Below are 21,890 nucleotides of genomic sequence, written 5' to 3' on the forward strand. Positions count from 1 at the left end.
TGTAACATTGCCTTTCTCAGTGATCCAATCTAGGGCGAATTTACATACAGCTGCATAGTTGTAGATTCTAATATTTGAGCATGCGAGGCCACCACTATGCTTTGGAAGTGTTAGAGTTTCAAAGGCTATCCGTGGCTTTTTCCCCCGCCAAATGAAATTATTAAACAACCTCTGTAACTTACGAATGTCTTCCTTGTATAATAATAATGGAAAATTTTGGAGGAAGTATAGCAATTTGGGAAAAATAATAGTTTTTATGAGCATGATTCTAGCCGAAATACTAAGTGGTAAATTAACCCAGATTTGAGTTTTGTCTTGTATTTCCTTAATACATTTAGGGAAATTCAGTTTATACCAGTCTCTGGGATTCCTACTCAAACTAAGACCCAGATACTGTATACATGTAGTTTCATGGAATGGGTGAATTATTGTCTGAGACGGTTTATGAATCCATAGCAATTCCGATTTTTCGTTATTAGTCTTGTAACCCGAGAAAGATCCGAACATCCTAAATATCGATAAGACTTGTGGTATAGACTGGGTTGTACTACTTAAGAATAACAAGAGATCGTCCGCGAAGAGAGAAAGCACCATCTCCTGAGACCCTATTCTGATCCCCTTCAATTCCTGTCTCAAGTAGATTGCCAGGGATTCTAGGGATATATTAAAAAGTAGCGGGGATAATGGGCAACCCTGCCTTGTCCCTCGTCTCAAAGGAAATCTATCTGAGGCTTCCCCGTTTACTATAATTGCTGACAGTGGATTTGTATAAATTCTCTGTATAAATTGGTGGAATGCCCCTGTCAGTCCAAATCTCCCTAGTGACTCAAAGAGGTGGTCCCACCCAATCGAGTCGAACGCCTTTTCGGCGTCGACTGTAAGGATTGCAAGGTCGGGTATAGAATGAGCCGTCTTGTAGACTTTATTTGCAAAATAATCCAGAACCAACTGTACTCTTCTTATATTTTTGACTGGGTTACGACCAGTCATAAATCCTGACTGGTCTGGATGTACTATATAATGTAAACATTTTTTGAGGCGATTGGAAATAATGGCCGTCAACAACTTGTAGTCCTGATTCAGAAGGGAAATAGGTCTGTAAGATGAAGGAGAGTTAGGATCCTTTCCCTTCTTTAGAATCAGGACCACATTTGAGGCTGTAAACAAAGGGGATTGAGGTTTATTTTCGATGTAATAATCATTAAATAATACATGTAAAAGGGGGAGAATTTGGTCTTGTAAGAGTTTGTAAAATTCGGCTGGCAAGTCGTCCGGCCCCGGAGATTTACCTCCTTTAAGATTAGTTATGGCATCTGATATCTCTTCTCTTGTAATAGATTCATTCAACATTTGTAAGTCCTGTTCTGAAATCTGGGGTATTCTGATCTTCTGCCAGAATTTCTCTTTATTATCTTGATCTATTATACTGGGAGCGTATATCTTTTGATAATATTCGAGGAAAACTTGTCTTATTTCTGAGCTCTTATTAAATCTCATATTCTGATAGTCGATAGATGAGATAAAGTTTTTCTGTTGTCTATTTTTTACTATTTTAGCTAATATTTTAGCCGAAATGCCCTGGTTCCCTGCAAAAAAAGCTTTTTGCTTCTGATCCTCTTCTACCATCTTTTGTTTGAGAAAGAGATCACGTTCCCCTCTAATCTTTCTATATTTATCCCAATTGGATGTAGTTTTATCCTGAATATAGTGTACATATGCGTTTTTGAGTGTATTGGCTAGTTGTTCCTCCCTCTGCACCCTTCGTCGCTTATTCCTAACTAAATACGCTTTTATTTCCCCTCTGAGAACCGCCTTTGCAGTTTCCCAGAGGATTTCGGGTTTGCACAAATAATCTTTGTTGTGTTTAAAAAACTCTCTCCATCTCTCTTGCAACCATGACATAAATTTGATATTCTGTACCAAATATTGTGGAGAAAAAAAAGCGTGCATTGCTACTGCAAGTGGGGGCCCCATGTTGGATCTCCAATGAAATAATAGCATGATCAGATACCTTAATATCTTTAATATCCGATTTTATGTCAGACTTCATCAATTGGCTGGACACTAGAAAAAAGTCTATCCTTGAAAAAGATCTGAATGACCTTGTCTCGCACGTGTACCCCCTCTGATCTGGATGTTGAATCCGCCAAACATCCTTTAGTGCCAGTCTTTGACAGAAATTGTGGAGAATCTTAGTTTCCCTAGTTTTTCTGTCGGCTGATCTACTGTTAAATCTATCTAAGGTATAAGAGAAAGTCATATTGTAATCCCCAACTACTATTATATTTTTCCCAACAAACTGGAAAAGTTTCAGCCCTAACATTTCCCAAAACTCTCTATCTGTTTTGTTTGGACCATAAAGATTACAAAAAACATATAATTTTTTGTTTATTGTCATCTCAAGGATTTGATATCTTCCATCAAGGTCGTTATGTGTTGTTAAAATCTGGTAATCTAGATGCTTGTTGAACAAAATAGCTAACCCTCTTTTCCTTTGGCTGTAAGGTGTGAAAATGACCTCCCCAACCCATTTGGTTTGTAGTTTTACAGCTTCTACCGGTGATAGGTGGGTTTCTTGGATAAAGGCTAAGTCAGGTTTATAGGAGCCCAGAAGCTTTATCATTAATTTTCGCTTGATAGGTGAGGAAATTCCCCCTATATTCCAGGATAGAATATTAAGTTTGTTCATCTCTATTTATCAGGACCTTGCTAGATCTCGACTAGAGTGGGGGGAAAAAAAAAAAATTTTCTTTGTTTTTTCCTTTTAAAGGGGTCCCGAGTCCCCACATACCAAATATTAATAATGCAATATCTAAACTTGACATCCAGATATCTAATATCTTTAACCAGTCTCAATAATTGTTGGGGAGTCTGTGCTCCCCCCACATGCCCATTTTTCAGTACAATTAGAACCATAAACCATAAAAATAAAAAAACGAGAATGAGGTAGACATCAAGACAGTCTGAGTCTATGGAAAATAATATTTTCAATATTGGAGCCAACATCATCCCCCTTATACCTATTTCGTCTAGGGTGCTCACTAACATCACTGGACCCCGTTCTTATGACAATAGGCCTTGACCTCCTCAACTTTCGAGAATGTGGATATGGCGCCATCCCTCTCCAATACGATTTTAGCCGGATACAATAGTCTGGCCTTCAGGTTGGCATTGATTAGTCTGGAGCAGTATGGCGCCATCTCCCTCCGCTTTGTTTGTGTTTCCATTGAAAAGTCTTGGAACAATAGCAGCTTTGTCTGGCCTATCTTTATTCCATTGTTCTTACGATAGAGTCTTAAAATGTGAAACTTATCCTGAAAATTTAAAAATTTAATTATGACTGGTCTAGGTTTCTGGAGAAGAGTAGAGCTATCACGTATTGGCCCTATTCTGTGCGCTCTCTCCACAGGGATAACTAGATTTTCTATCTGACTACCAACTAATTGCGGGAGGGTGGTAGAGGCAAATTTTAGAAGATCGGCATATTCAGCTGTTTCAGGTAGCCCAATAACCCTAAGGTTATTGCGCCGTGACCTATCCTCTAAGTCCTCTAACTTGGCTTGTAACATATGTATGGTCTTGTCTTGTGTCTCATTTATCTGTTCTTGAGTAGCAAGCTTATCCTCCATATCGGAGACTCTTGTTTCCAATTCTATGAGTCTTGGGGATATTTGCTTGACTTCTGCTGATAGGTTACTTATCTCTTGTTTTAAAACATCAAATTGAGGCATTAACAATTCAGATATTTGATTCAACAATGTTGTGGTATCGATGTTACTCAGACTTAAGTCGCTGCAAGCCTCCGACTCGCTGGGTTTGGTCCTTTTGTCCTTATGTTTAGGTGGCATCGCGGGTGAATTAGGTTTAGAGTGGGACATAAATTTGTCCATGAGTAAGGGAACAAGAAGTGTTGTTCCAATTAATTGTGATCAATAAGAATCTTACGAGATAAAGTGATTTCGTGCAGTGGAAAGAATCAAGGGAGTGGGCAACGCAAAAAAAAAAAAAAAAAAAAAGGAAAAAGTGAGGAATAGGAGAGTGAAAATAAGAGGGAGTGAGGCAACCCGGGAGGGGTGAGGAAACCCTAGAGGGGGGGTGGAGTACAAAGAGGACCCCCAAAACCAACCCAAGTGACCTTAAATAAATAGGTGTGATTTAACGCGGCACCACCCAAAATCAGGACCTATATTCCAGGGCCACCTGAAACAATTGGTCTGAGTGCTTCAGCGACTTTATCTGTCGCCTCTACCTTACTTTTTGGTTCTGACGATGACACCTCAACAATATGCTCCTAGATATAAGAGTATACTATATTTTAGATATAGTGGGCTTCAAACTTGCGTAGGTTTGGATTTGCTCTTACTAAACTGGCACCTCCTAGATTTATAACAACCAAACAGAAATTATTCCCCAACTAGGCGAATCCCAGTCTTACTAGACTATTTATCTGAGAAAAGCCACAGATAGCAGACATATTTGAGTATCAGATTTCCCTATCTAAATTAGGTTGTTCATACTCTAGATCTGTGATCCTTTAACTATTCTCTGTACAACCTGCTAAAGTTAAATTTAAACAGCTTTGTATATTTTTTCCCTTTTTTCCCTTTTCCCATAGGATCCTCAGACTAGTATACGGGTTTTTCTCTTCACAAGCTTGGGCTCACATGAGACATTCACGGGCCAAATACATACAGAATGAGAATCACCAGCAGTAAAACTCCATCCCCTGCAAAGCCTACAAGAGGTTATCTTCTAAACCAAACATTATTAACTAACAATATACTCTGTACAGAGAGGGTAAAAGTCAGTTGAAATGGGGGTGAAGTCCACTCAGCTTTATCTAATGGGCCTGGCACAGTGGATTATAGCCCTTGGGCTCGCGCCCTGATCCTAGCCAGCTGCTAGCCCACTGGAGGGGAACTGTCTGTCTCTATGCCCAAGATGGTTTCTTCCAGAGGCTAGGTATGTAAAAATATACCACTGACCCTCTTTCTGGCAAGATTATAGTGGCACCTGCAACTCCCCACTTTTCCGTACTGTACAAATTTTTCCTTCCTCCGTTTGTATTAGCCTGGGCTGATCAAAGACAACCCAACAGCTCAGTTGGAGCAAAAAAAAAAAAAAAAAGACTTCTCCAGATGATAAACAGTTTTCTGATTGTGGTTTAACCAAACCATGCGGAGATATAAGTTGTTGGTGCTAAAGTCTTAATTGTCTAAATACCTCCTTAATCTTCAGCCTGCGATTATAGAGAGCCTGCCTTACTCCAGATCCATGTGTTGAGAATAAAGTCTGTATATGATATTAACAGCCCAGACACTATTTCTTAAATATATCACAGGAGCTTCAATTACAGCACCGGCTTTTGGTATGGTTATTAACAGTAATCAGTAATCAGTCCCAAGTATATTTCAGACTTCAATATGCCTTGGATAAGTTATCTTGGTTCTTAACTTTCATATTGCATACGGGATAAGAAGTGACTTGGGATATCAGATTAGTGTGGTGTATAGTTCTGGGCCAAACTCCGTTCACACCAGCCGTGGAGCCCTCCTTCACTTGCTCAGAATACAATCATGCTCACAGTAATTTTAAGCATCAACAGGCAGTGATTTATTGCAAACCGACATGTTGTGTGTGTTGGTGCTATTCAGAGAGCCTATTTTGAGCCGTCAGTTTTGTCTAAACCCTCTAAACAGTGTCAGAGATCAGTCTTGTAATAGTAGGGAACATAGAGTGTCATTTGTTACAAGTCACGACCAGTCTCTTTACATCAGCTCAGGGGGCCCCTCTAACCGGCTATGCCTCTTCGTGCCGTCTATCTTCGGCGTTATACCTCCCTCCTGCGGCTTCTCTGGGTATCCCGGCTTACCTCTGCTGCGGAGCGCCCAACTGCACTGCTCTTCTTCCGGGATCACGCGTGGTCCGGACTGACCTCCGCAGCAGGAACACAGCTTCAGCCGTCCCGGTCAGACCACCAGCCTGTGCCGGCCACTCCACACCTCTCTATTTCGTCGGCGACCCACAGGTAAGGCTCCCAGAGAGTATTATTGTTGGGCACCTGTGTATTCACGCCGGCTCGTTTCCGCCAGCACAGCACAGCTTCCTTAGCGTGTCTCGGCACTCCCCGCTTGATGCGTAGCCACTTCCAGTTGTTCGGTATCACTCTAGTTCCCAATAAAGATAGAGTTCTTCTCCATAGGCTAAAGTGTATATTTAGGCAAGTCTGTCCTGCCGTGCCCTCACCGACAGGGCCATTTAGGTATCATTCCATGTAGCACTTCCAAACCCCTTTAGCTCTGGGTCAAGGAAAATATTCGCCTGGGTCTGATGGAGGTTAGCTCTTTCCCACAGAGCGTCGTGCTAGCGCTCCCTCTGCTAGCTCCGCCCTCACAGGAAGCCGCCATGTCAGTATATTCTGATTGCATGGAATTATACCTGCTTTCTATGGAATAACATGTGAATGACAAAATAGACTTCAAAAGGATGTGTTATAGCACATGGTATAAATTAACCCTTGACATCCTAAAATCATAAGATTCATAAGACTTTTACTAGAAGAATTGCTGACACTATATATTGTATGTATGTCTCTCTCTCTCTCTATATATATATATATATATATATATATATATATATATATATATATATATATATATATATATATATATATATATAATATACACACAGTATATATTGCAAATATGTTTCTATCTAAAGATTTAACATGGAATGCTACACAAACAGCTCTGGTAGCAAACTGGTCTCAATGGCCTCCAATATCCACTAAATGCATTATTTGCCTATTGGGGTGCTTAAAAGTGCAAGAACTACTGCTGACATACATTTGTGTTAGCAGGAGCAGTGATGTGTATGTCAAGTTTGAAGGGTTTTGTTTAACCCAAATTATTTTGTGATTCAGACAGAACATATAATTTAAAAAAGTTTCCAGTTTACTTCTATATTCAATTAAGCTTAATTCTCATTTTATTACTTGTTAAATAAATACCTAGGTAGGTGTCTGGAGCACTATGTAGCAGGAAATAGTGCTGCATTCTAGTGCTCTTGCAAATATATAAAATTCTTGCAAAACTGCTGCTGTATAGTGCTCCAGACACAGGCATGCTCCTTAGCATACATTCCTGCTATTCAACAAAATATACCAAGATAAAGAAAAATTGAATATAGTAGTAAAATAGAAAGTTACATAAAACTGCATGCTATTTGAATCATGAAAGAAAATGGTTTCCTATCCCTTTAATGCTCCTGTTGAGAGAGTTTGAGGAGTCTGTAACATTGGCAAATGGTGCTGGAACACTGGACACAACCCTTAATTCCGGGGCTGCCCTGCTCATACCCTGCAGGGAGGCTCTTTTATTAAGAGTGTACTACTCACTTCACTATAAACCTGTTGCAGTTTTTGGAGTTGTTTGTCAAATATTTGTTTCAAGGAAAGCTATCATCATTATGTGAAATGATGGATTTTCATAACGGGATTGGTGCTCCCTTTATGTTCAGTAAAGTAGGTGCGCATATGAGTTACCAATGTCATAGATAATAGGGTCAGCTCTTTAGCAGCCTGATGTGGTCTTTTAAAAAATACATCAAACATTACCGAAAACAGCTAACATTATTGCAGGGGAGCTTTAGTGAGATAAGTAATACAGTTTAAATTACCGAATAGCCTTACAGTGTAATATACCTTTCAGAGTTCAAAATGAGGAGGTATCTAACTTGAGAGCCTTTATCTGAAATAAGTGACCTCTCTTTGTATTACTAAAATAAGACTGATGTCAGTATATACGAGGGTTATAATACAATTTATTTATTATTATTAGTATTTAAAATAAACTCCAATTAAAATGTGTATATGAAACAATTTAAATTAATATTTATTCCTAAATTCTTGAGATTAGTTAAATTTATAAACACATTGAAATATATTTATATAGAAACTAGATTGTGAATCAATTATACACGCTTATGCTGTTACATTATTCTTTACAAAGTAAACCAAAAATATATCTCTAAAGTAAACCTTACTTACAATGAATCACATTAAGATATCACATTAAAATACCAGAATCTGACTTCCGGTGGGCGGGCTTATCAACCAGCAGCACAAAGACAGAGCTCTGAGAAAACCGCACCAATTATTGGTTGATAAAACCCTGCAATCTATCTCCTTGATCAAGGAAAAGTGATCTGGAGCTGTCGGTAAGAGTGTGGAGACAGAGGATTACAAGAGGGACACTTCCCTCACTGCTGAGAAGGAAAAGAGGCGACTTGGATTTTACAGCACGGATACTAGCATCCGCCATCTTGGATACAATTTTACGCTGCACAACAACTGAGCTGGAACCTAGGAGGCTGCAAGTTGAGAACTGATTGCTGGAGGGTAAGCAAACACAGTGTTCGGATTTAACAAGACTGATTGCAGACATAGAAGGCCACATCATAATGGACAGGATTATCTGTATCTGAAGGTCTAACAGAACACGAAGCTTATTCATGTCATTATTCATTATTCATATGGAACATTGATTGATAATCCAGAGCCCCATAGTGAGAGATAAAGCAGGGTTTGCAGGGCCACAATAGGTGAAATCACTAGGTTTATTACCGCTACACAGCTTGAAAACACTATTCAATACTGCATGGGCATAAGATTATTAACTATTGACTAACTGAATCTCTTTATGAAAGTGGATCAATACTTTGTAAGCTCCCCAAAGAGCTGCAGGACAGCCATGGCCTCTAAGTCTAAACAAGCAGAAAAAAAATCAAGACAAATATCTGAAAGCCAAAACAGTTCACAACCCCCACTGATAGAAGAGTCATCAGCAGATGTAACCCACCCATAGTAGCTCAAATGACTGCTTTATTTCTGCCCAAGATGGATCAACTGCAAACTGGGGTAGATGCTCTAGCATCTGAGGTCAAACAATTTGCACAGAGACTGGGACATGCGGAACAACGCATATCAGATGTAGAGGACAGGGCCAATGAAAACCAGGCCACAGTTCAACGACTAGACAGGCAAGTGAAATATCTCACAGATAAAGTGGAGGACTTGGAAAACAGGTCCCGCCGCAATAATCTACGGCTGGTGGGATTGCCTGAGTCGGTATTAAATAAAGATCTTCTGGATTTTGTGCAAAAGCAGTTACCAATTATGTTAAACATCCCTGCTGAAGCTTTACCAATTGTGGTGGAGCGTGTGCACCGTATAGGAGCGGTTCACTTCACAGCTGACCGTACAGGCCCTAGACAAGTGATATTCAAGCTGCTCAACTATCAGGCTAAATCAGTTTTACTGCAGGCCTATCGTCAACTAAGAGACTTACAATACCAAGGGAAAAAACTGTTCATATTCCAAGACTTCTCTATAGAAGTGGCACGGAGACATAAAGAATTTGCACCATACTGCAACAGATTGTATGGAGAGGGACGCAAAGTGGCTCTGCTATACCCTGCAAGAATGAGGCTTCAGACACCTAATGGCCCAAGATTTTTTGCATCCCCTGGGGAATTACAACTTTACCTGTCCAGAGAGGACAGGATCCAAGGGAATCAAGATGGCTGAAAGAAACGGTGAGACACTAGAGGGTTCACAATAGACCGAATCAGGAAGATTCCTAACTTGGGAAGGAAGATCAAAGAAAACAGGATTATAATGCAGATGAACATGTGTTTAAAATCAGGACATTGTTCTATATGGATTGGTTTAAAATTTGTCATGGTGCCTGTTGCACTTAGGTTAATGTTAATGTTATTGTTAGTATTGTTTGAAACCTGGTCAAGACCCACTCTAATGCCATACAGAAATGATGAGACACATGCCTACACTATCCCTGGACAAATCTTGGGTGAAAGTTTACAAATGTCCTGGGACATTGGAACACGCATCCTGCACTTGAGTTATCGGACGAAGTATATGTTGGTAATGTATGATTGTTGTTATATTCAATCCTATGTAATGTGTGATTGCCTAGACGCTGTAGACCTCTCTGTTCTAGACTGTTTTGAGATATTGTTCATGTACGCTCGCCTAGGCAGGTTCAAAGCTCCCTTAAGGTATTGGAGTAAAGTTAGGGTAAGTCATAAGGGATATAGAAAGTCATTTTAACTGTCTTCTAAGTGTGGGGCAGTCTGGGGGCTGCCACTACCTACAATTCCAATGCAAGGCAAATTAATGTATAATTGGGGCTGGCTAGGGCTCAGGAATGGTATCAATGATGGAACCAGGCTGTAAACTAAAATTGGTTGCGTGGAATGTGGGGGGATCACGTCTCCCGCAAAAAGATCTATGATCCTTATGCGCCTCAATACAATGCGGGCAGACGTGGCCCTCCTGCAGGAAACGCATCTCACTGAACTAGAACATGCTAAATTGCAAAGAAGCTGGGTAGAGAAGGTGATATACACACCTGATGCAGGAAGCAAGAGGTGAGTAGCAATACTGTTTAGAAAAGGACTTAATATCAATGTCACTAAGGAGATTATAGATGCTGAAGGTAGATACATACTGCTAGAAATAATCATCCGGGGTAATAGATACCATTTGTGCAGTGTATATGGGCCCAATAATGGGAAAAAGAACTTCTGGAAACGTCTACAAGATACATTAATGACCACAGCAGATACACCGATTATAATAGGGGGAGAATTTAATCTAGCACATGAGACTCCATTAGACAGATTTAGAGACCCCACCAGACCACAGGGCGAGGTGATAAAGAAAAATAAGAACGAACGCACAAACCAATCTATAATTGCCGAATTTAAACAATCCTTCAATCTACTAGATAGCTGGAGAGTTCGTAACCCAGATAACAGAGATTACACCTGTTTATCCAAGTCATTCCATACACTGTCAAGGATAGATTACTTTCTCACTTCCCCAATAATCAATGCAGAAGTGATAGATGTAGGTATATCTACAGTAACAATCTCAGACCACGCTCCAATATGGTTGACATTTGGGGGGGCCCCCGGACAGTTCACATAAGACTTCCTGGAAATTTCCCAAGTTCCTAGATCACAGTCATGATTTTAAAACACACTTACAGGCTGCGTGGAATGAATACGCGACACACAATGTCGACACGCGTTGTAGGGAAGATTTATACTGGCACGCCTCTAAGGCAGTAATGAGGGGTGAGATAACGCTGTACACTGCTACTCACTGTAGAAACAAAAAGAAAACGTTAGAGCGTTTAACGAATAAGGTGACCACTACGTATTGTACCTACCTGAATAACCCCACATATGAAACACGAACTGCTTATTACGAAAACAAAAAAGAGAGGGATACGTATTTACAGTCGTTGGAGGAAACTTATAATACACACAGACAGGGGATATTTTTTAGAATGGGAAACAAGGCAGGTAAACTATTATCCAATATAGTAAAAACGTACAAGCCCATGTCCTATATACAAGCTCTGCGCAAAGGCGAGGTTAGAGAGACAAGCACACCTAAGGTTATGGAAATACTAAGGGAATATTACCAACTATTATATAGCAAACAGGACACAGACACACAGATACAGGAACAATTCTGGGAGAACATAAAATTACCACAGGTCTCGAAAGAGAACATTGATCTAATGAATGCCCCAATAACACTGCAAGAGGAGAGACAGGTGATTAAGAATTGGCCGGGCGGAAAGGCGGCTGGTCCTGATGAGATCACTTCAGTAATTAGAGATTTATATAACAAATACCTGCGCACAGACAATACTCCTAGCCCTCTTTTCACTGACGCGCATATTTGTTTGATACCCAAGCCTGAAAAAGATCCAGAGATGCCAAGCTCATATAGGCCCATATCACTATTAAACAGTGATTATAAACTGTTGACAAAGATCATGGCAGAAGATTAGCAAAAATACTTCCACATGTAATACATGCAGATCAGACCGGGTTCATTAAGAATAGGACTTTGACCACGAACATCAGAAAAGTGCTAGCGGTAATTAACCATTACTGGGCGGGAAATAAATGGGGAGAAGGGGAGGAACTGTCGGACGCCTGTCTCCTGTCAGTTGACGTGGAGAAGGCGTTCGACAGGGTAGGGTGGGCATACCTGTTCAACACAATGGAAAGGGTTGGCCTGCAGGGGGATTTTGTGAATCTGATACATAAAATATATACTAGCCCAAAGACCTCACTGATAGTTAATGGACACCTATGGGCTCCCTTCTTGCTTGAGAGAGGTACCAGGCAGGGCTGCCTGCTATCGCCCCTACTATTTGATCTGGCTATAGAGCCACTGGCCATCCGTCTTAGGGACTTATTAGAAGGTATTGAGATACATTTGGTGAAGGTCAAAATCTCGTTATATGCGGACGATATGCTGCTGTTTGTACAGGACCCAAATAGAGCTATTCCAATAATAATGACAGAGATAGGGAGGTTTGGTAGCTTTTCTGGGTTTAAAGTAAATGTGGAAAAATCAGAACTACTGTGGTTACATAGGAAAAAGGAGAATTCTATGCTAGACTCACAATTCAAGACAGTGACACACTCATTCAGATATCTGGGTATCCAGATAGCGATAGACCCCTCTCAATGGTATACACTTAATGTCACCCCTATAGTAAAAAACATGGAAGAGACCTTGAAGAAATGGATTGGCTTGCCACTGTCCCTGATGGGAAGGGTGAGCATAATAAAAATAGTGGTCTTCCCCCGCTTGCTGTTTGTACTGCAGGCGCTTCCCCTGCTACTAACCCGCAGAGACATTACCATAATACACTTAGCGTTTTCGAGATTCTTGTGGCAGCGTAAAAAGAAGCGCATTGGTCTCTATAAGCTTTTTAATACAGTAAACCAAGGAGGTTTAAGACTGCCAAATATAAAATGGTATAATCGGGCAGCACTCTCTAAAGTAGCGCTGGATTGGGAGACAGGGATGGGTAAATTTACACATAAAGATCTGGAAGAAGGGATTGTTGCCCCGTTGACATTGGCATCTCTCCCTTTTTTTAAATTAGCGCAGCTCCCAGACCAAGTTAGAAACAACCTACTTTTCAAAGGGCCGATTAGTGCTTGGAGGAAGATGTCTAAGGAATGGGGCAAAAAAGGTTCAGACACTAAGCTGAAACCGATTAGGGGAAACCTGGAATTTATCCCGGGACTTACAGGAGGGCCATACAAGCAATGGGAATCGAGGGGTCTCAAACTGGTGGGACAATTATTGGACAAGGTAAATAAATGTGTTCTAACTTTCGATCAGATAAAAGAAAGATATCAGATACCACAGAGACAATACTTTGCATATCTACAAACCAGATATTACGTCAACTCCTTGATCAGCATAGATAACTCTATATGGGACACAACACACTGGGACACGTTGCACTCACTGGCTAGGCAGGGATACAGCTCAATAACATTTCAATATAACCTCCTAGTGGCGGCAAAGTCAGATTTGACATTGGACAGGGTTGTACAGCAGTGGAGAGAGGGTGACCACTTACAATAGAAAAAGAAGAAGTGGTTTCAAGTTTTGAAAGAGCTAGGGCCGCCACGATATCAGCAGACCTAAGGGAAACACACTACAAATTAATACATAGGGCATACATCACCCCACGAAAATGGGCTAAATGGGCATCCTCAGAGACAAACATATGCAGGAAATGTTCACACCCAGATCCAACATATGAGCACCTGTTTTGGCGCTGCCCAAAACTGGTAAGATTCTGGAAACAGATTGAATATTGGCTGAAAAATGCGATAGACATTGAAGTCCAGCTCGACTGGAAGGGGATTTTATTATTGATGGGAAATTATGTGGGCCTAAATCACGCCATACTAGTAAATAACGTACTACTATTAGCCAGAAAAGTAATTTTGAAACATTGGTTAAGTGACAGAGCCCCAACATTACAGCTCTTTAAGGCGTCATTAACCAAGCAATTGTTTGTTGAACAGGCGGATGTAAAGGGTGATATATCTGTCTGGGTTAGACAATTTTTTAAGAAATAGGAAAAATACATAGTAGCATTAACCATCGGTCTGCAAAGACAGATAGTTGCACCATTTGTGTGGACCACATATATTTTAGAAGAACAACTTAAAGGGAAATGGTGTATATTTTATGAAGACAGCAATCACTAACACTTATAGTATAGTCCCAAAAGGGAGGGAGTTAAGACCAGGTGGTTTGGTTTCAATATAGTTTGGTTAAGGATTAAAGGTTAAAAAGAATGGAGTTCTTGGATTTTGATGTAATCACAACTTCTAAGAGTAAAGTCAGACAGATGAAGGCACTGGAAACAATTTGATTTTGTTTTATTTGATTAACATGAGCACTGAAATACAATTGTATGTAATTCTTACTGTTAAATAATGAAACAAGCTGTATTCTGTATGATAATATTGAGTGTACATTTTATTGTAATGTTCCAAGATGCTCCAAACAATAAAAAACAGTTTTGAAAAAAAAAAACAGAATCTTCTATGTTTAGCCAATTATTCTAATTTAATGCCCAATATGGATTACAAGCTTACTCTGCTTAATTTACAACAATCAGATATATAAATACAATAACCAATTTTGAAATATCTCACAAGAGATTTACTTACAATAATAAGCCTGACTTAGAGATATGAAATGCAAAAACCTTTATCTAGCAAATAAGATTACTTAGCATCCATATGACTAGTTCTAAACTACACAGGATTATGAACATGAACTTAAAATATAAAGTGCCCTTTTAAATCATCAACTTCAATTAAACTATAGCTATAGAATACCTTTGATTTAAATATTATATATACTTAACAATTGCTTATACTTTAGAAGATAACCAAATGAATGTTCAGTTTCTTCTGATAAGTCCAGTTCACCTCATAAATAATAAACGCCTAGATTTAGAGTTCTGCGTTAGCCGTCAAAACCAGCGTTAAGGGGTCCTAACGCTGCTTTTTACTGCCCGCTGGTATTTAGAGTCAGCCAGGAAAGGGTCTAACGCTCACTTTCCAGCCGCAACTTTTCCATACCGCAGATCCCCTTATGCCAATTGCGTATCCTATCTTTTCAATGGGATCTTCCTAACGCCGGTATTTAGAGTCTTGGCTGAAGAGAGCGTTACACCTCTACCGACAAGACTCCAGCCGCAGAAAAAAGTCAGGAGTTAAGAGCTTTATGGGCTAACTCCGGTTCATAAAGCTCTTAACTACTGTGCTCTAAAGTACACTAACACCCATAAACTACCTATGTACCCCTAAACCGAGGTCCCCCCACATCGCCGCCACTCTAATAAATTTTTTTAACCCCTAATCTGCTGACCGCACACCGCCGCCACCTACATTATCCCTATGTACCCCTAATCTGCTGCCCCTAACATCGCCGACCCCTACATAATATTTATTAACCCCTAATCTGCCCCCCTAACGTCGCCGCTACCTTACCTACACTTTTTAACCCCTAATCTTCCGACCGGACCTCGCCGCCACTATAATAAATGTATTAACCCCTAAACCGCCGCACTCCCGCCTCGCAAACCCTATAATAAATAGTATTAACCCCTAATCTGCCCTCCCTAACATCGGCGACACCTAACTTCAAGTATTAACCCCTAATCTGCCGACCGGACCTTGCCGCTACTCTAATAAATGTATTAACCCCTAAAGCTAAGTCTAACCATAACCCTAACACCCCCCTAAGTTAAATATAATTTTTATCTAACGAAATAAATTAAATATTATTAACTAAAGTATTCCTATTTAAAACTAAATACTTACCTGTAAAATAAACCCTAATATAGCTACAATATAACGAATAATTATATTGTAGCTATTTTAGGATTTATATTTATTTTACAGGCAACTTTGTATTTATTTTAACTAGGTACAATAGCTATTAAATAGTTATTTACTATTTAATAGCTACCTAGTTAAAATAATTACAAAATTACCTGTAAAATAAATCCTAACCTAAGTTACAATTAAACCTAACACTACACTATCAATAAATAAATTAAATCAATTAACTACAAGTACCTACAATTAAATAAACTAAACTAAATTACAAAAAAAACACTAAATTACAAAAAATAAAAAAAGATTACAAGAATTTTAAGCTAATTACACCTAGTCTAAGCCCCCTAAAAAAATAACAAAGCCCCCCAAAATAAAAAAATGCCCTACCCTATTCTAAAATAAAAAGTTAACAGCTCTATTACCTTACCAGCCCTTAAAAGGGCTTTTTGCGGGGCATGCCCCAAAGAAATCAGCTCTTTTGCCTGTAAAAAAAACATACAATACCCCCCCAACATTACAACCCACCACCCACATACCCCTACTCTAACTCACCCAAACCCCCCTTAAAAAACCTAACACTAAGCCCCTGAAGATCTTCCTACCTTTTCTTCACCCAGCCGGGTATCACCGAGCCGTCCAGAAGAGGGTCCGAAGTCTTCATCCTATCCGGCCAGAAGAGGTCCTCCAGAGGGTCCGAAGTCTTCATCCTATCTGGCCAGAAGAGGTCCTCCAGAGGGTCGGAAGTCTTCATCCAGGCGGCATCTTCTATCTTCTTCCATCCGGAGCAGAGCGGGTCCATCTTGAAGCAGCCGACGCGGAGCCATCCTTCCTCAACGACGGACTAACGACAAATGAAGGTTCCTTTAAATGACGTCATCCAAGATGGCGTCCCTCGAATTCCGATTGGCTGATAGGATTCTATCATCCAATGGAATTAAGGTAGGAAAAATCTGATTGGCTGATTGAATCAGCCAATCAGATTCAAGTTCAATCGGATTGGCTGATCCAATCAGCCAATCAGATTGAGCTTGCATTCTATTGGCTGATCGGAACAGCCAATAGAATGCGAGCTCAATCTGATTGGCTGATCCAATCAGCCAATCGGATTGAACTTGAATCTGTACCTGTAAAATAAACCCTAATATAGCTACAATATAACAAATAATTATATTGTAGCTATTTTAGGATTTATATTTATTTTACAGGCAACTTTGTATTTATTTTAACTAGGTACAATATCAGATTACAGCTGCTTTCTATGGAATGACAAGGGTGAATGACAAAATAGAATGCCCATAGACTATAATGGGATTACATTTAAAAGTGCTATAGCAACAAAACTATGAGACATATCAAATAGATATTTACCAGATATGTTCCGCAGGTACAGGAGCATATTCTGAAAATGAGATTGCATCAGATTATAGCTGCTTTCTATGGAATGACAAGGGTGAATGACAAAATGTAATGCCCATAGACTTTAATGGGATGTAAAATTAAAAGTGTTGAAGCAACAACATTATGAGACATATCAAATAGATATTTACCAGATATGTTCCCCAGGTACAGTTGCATATTCTGAAAGTCAGATTACCTGAGATTATAGCTGCTTTGTATGGAATGACAAGGGTGAATGACAAAATGGAATGCCCATAGACTATAATGGTATGTAAAATAAAAATGCTATAGCAACAGTACTATGAGACATAGATACCAGATATCTTTACCATGCACAATGGCATATTCTGAAAGTGAGATTACATGGGATTATACCTGATCTCTATGGAATGACAAGGGTGAATGACAAAAAGGAATGCTCATGGGATTTAAAATTAAATATGTTATAGCAACAAGACTATGAGACATATCAAGTAGATGTTTACCAAATATCTTCACCAGGTAAAGTAGAATAATCTAAAAGTAAGATTATGTGGTATTATTGCTGCTTTTTATGGATTCATAAGAGTGAATGACAAAATAGAATGCCCAACATAAGTGGCTAATGGTGGCTGTCATTGCCTGAGGCATGCAAGAGATTGCATTGTGTTTCCGCTGGCAGCGAGACCTATGCTCCAATATGCAGGGTATTTTAGCTGTCATTAAAGGGACAGTTTACTCAAAAAATGTCTCCCCTTTAATTTGTTCCCAATGACCCACTTTACCTGCTGGAGTGTATTAAATGGTTTACAAGTATTTCCATTACCCTTATATTGGCATATGAAATAGTTTATTTAGCCTGTGGTATCCCCACCCATCCTGAAAGTTTTTAGCCTCAAGGCCAAGCTGTGTTAACACAGCCAGTAAAAGAAATTACACACCCAGTGGGTTATAGAAGAGATAAGGTAATAACTAGGTAGCTATTAAATAGTAAATAACTATTTAATAGCTATTGTACCTAGTTAAAATAAATACAAAGTTGCCTGTAAAATAAATATAAATCCTAAAATAGCTACAATATAATTATTTGTTATATTGTAGCTATATTAGGGTTTATTTTACAGGTAAGTATTTAGTTTAAAATAGGAAGACTTTAGTTAATAATATTTAATTTATTTTGTTAGATAAAAATTATATTTAACTTGGGGGGGTGTTAGGGTTAGGGTTAGACTTAGCTTTAGGGGTTAATACATTTATTAGAGTAGCGGCGAGGTCCGGTCAGCAGATTAGGGGTTAATACTTGAAGTTAGGTGTCGCCGATGTTAGGGAGGGCAGATTAGGGGTTAATACTATTTATTATAGGGTTTGCGAGGCAGGAGTGCGGCGGTTTAGGGGTTAATACATTTATTATAGTGGCGGCGAGGTCCGGTCAGAGGATTAGGGCTTAATAAGTGTAGGTAAAGTAGCGGCGACGTTGGCGGGGGGGGGGCAGATTAGGGGTTAATAAATATAATATAGGGGTCGGCGATGTTAGGGGCAGCAGATTAGGGGTACATAGGTATAATGTAGGTTGCGGCGGTGTCCGGAGCGGCAGATTAGGGTTTAATAATACAATGCAGGGGTCAGCGATAGCGGGGGCGGCAGATTAGGGGTTAATAAGTGTAAGGTTAGGGGTGTTTAGACTCGGGGTACATGTTAGGGTGTTAGGTGCAGACTTAAAAACTGTTTCCCCATAGGAAACAATGGGGCTGCGTTAGGAGCTGAACGCTGCTTTTTTGCAGGTGTTAGTTTTTTTTTCAGCCCAAACTGCCCCATTGTTTCCTATGGGGATATCATGCACGAGCACGTTTTTCCAGCTAGCCGCTACCGTAAGCAACGCTGGTATTGAGAGTTGAAGTGGCGGTAAATATGCCTTTACGCTCCCTTTTTGGAGCCTAACGCAGCCCTTCAGAGAACTCTCAATACCAGCGTTATTTAAAAGGTGCGGGGGGGGGAAAAACACGCGTAGCTAACGCACCCCTTTGGCCGCAAAACTCTAAATCTAGCCGATTGATAGGAAAACAATACACACTAGTTTTGCTAATTTCTCTGCTAGTATTTTTAAAGCAGCATTGGCCTAAGGTTATATTCTTTAAAGGGACAGTCTAGTCAAACATAAAATGTCACGATTCAGATAGGGCATGCAACTTTTCAATTTACTTTTATCAAATTTGCTTTGTTCTCTTGTTATTCTGTGTTCAAAGCTAAACCTAGGTAGGCTCATATGCTAATTTCTAAGACCTTGAAGGCTGCCTCTTATTTTAGTGCATATTGACAGTTTTTCACAGTTACATACTGCTAGTTCATGTGTGCCATATAGATAACATTATGTTTATTTATATTTATGAGTCAGCACTGATTAGCTAAAATGCAAGTCAGTCAAAATCATTTTAATAAGGGGGCAGTCTGCAGAAGCTTAGATACAAGGTAATCAAAGAGGTAAAAAGTAAATTAATATAAAAGTGTTGGTTATGAAAAATGGATTACGGAATGGGTAATAAAGGGAGTATCTATCTTTTTAAACAATAAAAATTCAGGAGTAGACTGTCCCTTTAAGCCCTTAAAGGGACAGTATTCTATAAAATGGTTTTTACCTTAATGTGTTTCTAATAACTTTTTTACCAGCTGCAGAGTATAAAATGTATGAGATTTGCTTAAGGCTTATTTGTGTATATCAAATAGCTGATTTTGTGTTTTGAAGCCACAACCTAATAAAATGGGTTGCGCTTGTAGGTATAATGGTATCTCATTACTTTATCGCATTGTGTACACATACATGCTTCTTTATCTTATATCTGTCCATAAACCGATCACCAATACTTGGAGAGAACAATGGAAAATTAACATTTTATTACCTTATCTCTTCTATAACCCACTGGGTGTGTAATTTCTTTTACTGGCTGTGTTAACACAGCTTGGCCTTGAGGCTAAAAACTTTCAGGATGGGTGGGGATACCACAGGCTAAATAAACTATTTAATATGCCAATATAAGGGTAATGGAAATACTTGTAAACCATTTAATACACTCCAGCAGGTAAAGTGGGTCATTGGGAACAAATTAAAGGGGAGACATTTTTTGAGTAAACTGTCCCTTTAATGACAGCTAAAATACCCTGCATATTGGAGCATAGGTCTCGCTGCCAGCGGAAACACAATGCAATCTCTTGCATGCCTCAGGCAATGACAGCCACCATTAGCCACTTATGTTGGGCATTCTATTTTGTCATTCACTCTTATGAATCCATAAAAAGCAGCAATAATACCACATAATCTTACTTTTAGATTATTCTACTTTACCTGGTGAAGATATTTGGTAAACATCTACTTGATATGTCTCATAGTCTTGTTGCTATAACATATTTAATTTTAAATCCCATGAGCATTCCTTTTTGTCATTCACCCTTGTCATTCCATAGAGATCAGGTATAATCCCATGTAATCTCACTTTCAGAATATGCCATTGTGCATGGTAAAGATATCTGGTATCTATGTCTCATAGTACTGTTGCTATAGCATTTTTATTTTACATACCATTATAGTCTATGGGCATTCCATTTTGTCATTCACCCTTGTCATTCCATACAAAGCAGCTATAATCTCAGGTAATCTGACTTTCAGAATATGCAACTGTACCTGGGGAACATATCTGGTAAATATCTATTTGATATGTCTCATAATGTTGTTGCTTCAACACTTTTAATTTTACATCCCATTAAAGTCTATGGGCATTCCATTTTGTCATTCACCCTTGTCATTCCATAGAAAGCAGCTATAATCTGATGCAATCTCATTTTCAGAATATGCTCCTGTACCTGCGGAACATATCTGGTAAATATCTATTTGATATGTCTCATAGTTTTGTTGCTATAGCACTTTTAAATGTAATCCCATTATAGTCTATGGGCATTCTATTTTGTCATTCACCCTTGTCATTCCATAGAAAGCAGCTGTAATCTGATGTAATCTCACATGTAGAATATGATACTGTACCTGGGGAACATATATGGTAAATATCTAGTTGATATGTCTGATATTATTGTTGCTATAGCACTTTTAAATGTAATCCCATTATAGTTTATGGGCATTCCGTTTTATTATTCACCCTTGTCATTCCATAAAAAGCTGCTATAATCTGACATAATATCACTTTCAGGATATGCTACTGTACCTGGGGAACATATCTGGTAAATATCTATTTGATATGTCTCATAGTTTTGTTGCTATAGCACTTTTATTTTTACATCCCATTAAAGTCTATGGGCATTCCATTTTTTCATTCACAGCCTTGCCATTCCTTTTAGTACATCTCATCTTCTCGTACATCTGAAAGATAAACCTGCTTGGTCTTTAAAGCTTATGTAAAAAAAACTTGTATTACTAAGTTGTTGGTCCATTAAAAGGTATCACAATCTGCTAAAAAGAACCATATTCCTTTACTTAACAATCCAATGCCAATGTCATCACTTTTCAAAGAATTTTACCTATGGCATTTTAATTATTTAAGTGAATAATTCAAAAGTGATTATGCCTTCAGTTTAAAAAATGAAAAAAATGGCATTACGTATTAAAATGTATAGATTAAAGTAAAACATGCATAGGTTAAAAATGGCCAAGATAAGCATGGTGGAGAAAATAATTTAGCCCGCTAAACTAAGACTTTTGCCTGCAAATAATGTGCATAATGACATGGATAACACAG

This window comes from Bombina bombina, chromosome 1, assembly GCF_027579735.1.
Source record: "Bombina bombina isolate aBomBom1 chromosome 1, aBomBom1.pri, whole genome shotgun sequence".
Classification (NCBI taxonomy): Eukaryota; Metazoa; Chordata; class Amphibia; order Anura; family Bombinatoridae; genus Bombina; species Bombina bombina.